Source organism: Galeopterus variegatus, unplaced genomic scaffold (genome assembly GCF_000696425.1).
Source record: "Galeopterus variegatus unplaced genomic scaffold, G_variegatus-3.0.2 Scaffold443, whole genome shotgun sequence".
Taxonomy (NCBI): domain Eukaryota; kingdom Metazoa; phylum Chordata; class Mammalia; order Dermoptera; family Cynocephalidae; genus Galeopterus; species Galeopterus variegatus.
This window is the reverse complement of record NW_007726554.1, coordinates 199,338-202,571: the sequence shown is the minus strand read 5'-3', so window position 1 is coordinate 202,571 and position 3,234 is coordinate 199,338.

Below are 3,234 nucleotides of genomic sequence, written 5' to 3'. Positions count from 1 at the left end.
ATTCTTTCAAAAGTACTTCTAAGGCCAACAATTTTCCTTGATTAAATTGCCCCCTCGATAATCACTCTTTCTAGCCAGGTCCATATCTTCTGTCTTATGCCTACATCCTCTTGGATCATACTAGAAATCATTCTGTAGCATTGGTTGAAATTTCTTGGACAGCAGCTCAGTGGGAATCCCCTGAAGACACTGTCACTGTCCCTCAGCTCCTCCTGGCTTCCCTTCCCTCCTCAGCCAACCTGGACTGCTAATTATGATTCACGACTGTTTACTAGTCACATCTCTGACTTATTTGGCTTCAAAACTCCAGTCATGTGAAAGATTCACACAACCCTCCACCATCTCCTTGCCAGAATTTTTATTTGGTTCTTTTTTCAATCTGCCTGGTCACTTTTCACAGTTAGTAATTCCCTCATGACATTTTCTGAGATCATGCTTCATTTCTTTGGACAAGGAAACAGAGTTGTTTCAGAGTCTGTCTGATAATTTTCACCTCTGAGATCTTTGTGGCCTATTTTTTTGTTGTTGTTGATTTTCATTTTTTGCTGCTTCTAAGTCATAGTGTTTGTATGTTTGTGTTTTTCTTTATGAAACGAATTCAGGTATCAAGATTCTTTGAGCTGTGCCAGGCAGTTTATTTGCAGAAATAATTTTTGGCCTAGCATGATGCATTTTCCTCCAGAGAGAATTGTATTTTGTATCTGCCAAGTGTGTGGAGGTATAAATAATCCAGGGTTCCTCAAGCCTGAATTCCAGGCTTCAAATGTTCTGGGTCACCTGGAGAACAGGTATACCTCTCCTCTGTCTCATGGTTACTGCTTGAGTTTGTCAATGCTCAGGTTTGGTACTTTCAGGCCTTGGACTTTATGCCTCTGGAATGTGAGACAGCTTCATGAGTTGTGATTGGGGTCAGCAAATGCTGCCCCGTCCCATCCCCCCACCAAAGGGCAAAGAGTCCACTGTGCTCACCTCCCCAAGCCGTGTCCTCTCCAAGGTTCCATCCAAATCCTTCCTTACTATACATTGAGGAAATTATTGAAGCTGTTGTTGTTTTTGTATTTTACCCAGCTATTTACATGACAACAGAAAAATTGAATGCCCTTATCTGTAATTACTGGGATCAAGGTTAAAAGAATTTTACTTGAAGTTTTAATTTTCTTAGATTTTAATGTTACATCCTCAGTCTCTGATTTCTTTGATATTTAACTTAAGTGGCATAGAGATGTCATATTTAAACTTCGGTTTCAATCAAATATTTTTTTAAAAAACCCAAAGTAGATTAATAATAAAATTCAGACATCTATTCGTTGGAGCATTTTATTAACGGAGTATTATGTTGTTATTTACTTTTATTACATAGTGTCTGATATTTCATTGGACCATGTGTTAAGAAGGGAAATAGAACAAACAGGGAGTGAATGCGCAGAATTCATGAGAGAGCACAGAATGGACTTGGGCTTGATTCAATTGCTGCACTGTCACGACACATTTGTGCTATGTTTTGTGAGCATACCATGGGGCAGTGCTCAGACTGGAGGAAGTGTACGCCATCCAGCTATTGTCTTTCCCACTTAACCCCAATCTCCCAGGTCAACATTTTTTTCCACATTCTCCAATTTGGGGGGCTCCCTGAAATAATACTCCTGTTCTAATCTTCCTATTACTTGCCAAGTATTTTCTCTGGGAAGGGAAATAGTTATCTTGTTTATTCTTCATCTTATTTCAGTCTCTTTTCATCTTCCCATTTTTTTCCTTGATACCTGGAGAAAAGGTAGATTTTTGATGTGTTCTCAACCTGTGCTAAGGTCAGTGTGGAACTTTCTTTTACATACAGGATAGGCCTTCAGTTTGGAAGGAAGAGAGAATGTGTCACATTCTGATTCAGCAGTATTTAGAAAGCTCATTTATTCTCACACTAAGCCCTGTTGTTTATCAATATTAAAACTAACATTATTTTCTCCACCTGTTTGACTCCAGCATCTATGTCTTAGTCGTTCCAACGTAGGCCATAATAACACTAATATTATGTATTTCCCCGCTTACTCTAACAAATCATAATATCTCATTATCTCTGGTTCTCAGTGAAACAAAGCACAACTCTTTGTCCTGGCAAGAGCACATCTATGCTGTTTCCTCCCACTGTCCACTAGGAGGCACTGTGGCTTCATTTTCTTCTGGAGTCTCTGGGGAGGGGCTGAGATTGCTCCCTGGAAGATCTTTAAGGGAAACCCTGTGTTCTGGTTTAGATGCAGGGAGGTTTTTTGCAGAGGTCCTGAATGACGGCTGAGAATGAAAGAATTAGACACAAATTCTAATACTTTTATCGTTGAAGAGAAATATTTGTTCTGAATCGGGCTCTGCACGTCAGGCATGCTTGCAGTGGGGACACCTCTAAGCTTGCTTGAGATGTGGAGACACAAGGAGCCGGGTAGTCCTCTTGAACATTTTGGGCTGGATAAAATAGAGAAGCAGATTGTATGTCAGAGGAGTCTTAGCTTGACCTCAAACCAGCCCAGGCCAGCCTTACCTGCTCTGGTGTATGTAGAAGGTAGATTACGGGGAAACAGAGGTGCTACCCTGGACCACGTCAGAGGGACCCTGTCCCCAGGGAGCTGAAAATCACAGTGACACCACCAGCATGTTCACTTACTAGGCAGGAACTAGGGTGGACCAGAACACCAGGATTCTCTCCCCCAAGAACTTTTGCTCTCAGTGGGGAATTGCCACAATCCAGTTATGATTAGCACTCACTTCAGCCTCCTGTGTGTTCCCTAGAAGCAAATGAGGTCTGAGCAGAGTAAAGAATTCATTGGCCTGGGCTCCCCTTGCCCCGATTTCACGTTCTTTCCATGGATTGTGCATCTGCCTCAACCTCTATTCTGTGTTTACTCTCTGCCTCTTTCAGGCATGAGTCCCGTGGAAATTATAATGCATTAGATTTGTATTGCTGCTGTAAAACGTTACCACTATCTAGATGGCTTTCAACATTGCAAATTTATTACCTTACAGTTCTGGATTCAGAAGTAAAAAATGGGTATAAAAAATGGGTGAAGGTGTTGGCAGGGCTCCACTCTTCTGGAGATGCTAGGGGACAATCTTTTTAAGCTTCTAGAAGCCTCCACCTCTCCTGTCTCTTGATCCCTTTTCCATCTTCACAGCCAACCCCGGCTGGTCCAGTCTTTCCTCTTGCTGCACCTCCCTGACTGTTCTTCCTCCTTCTCCCATGTTTTAGGA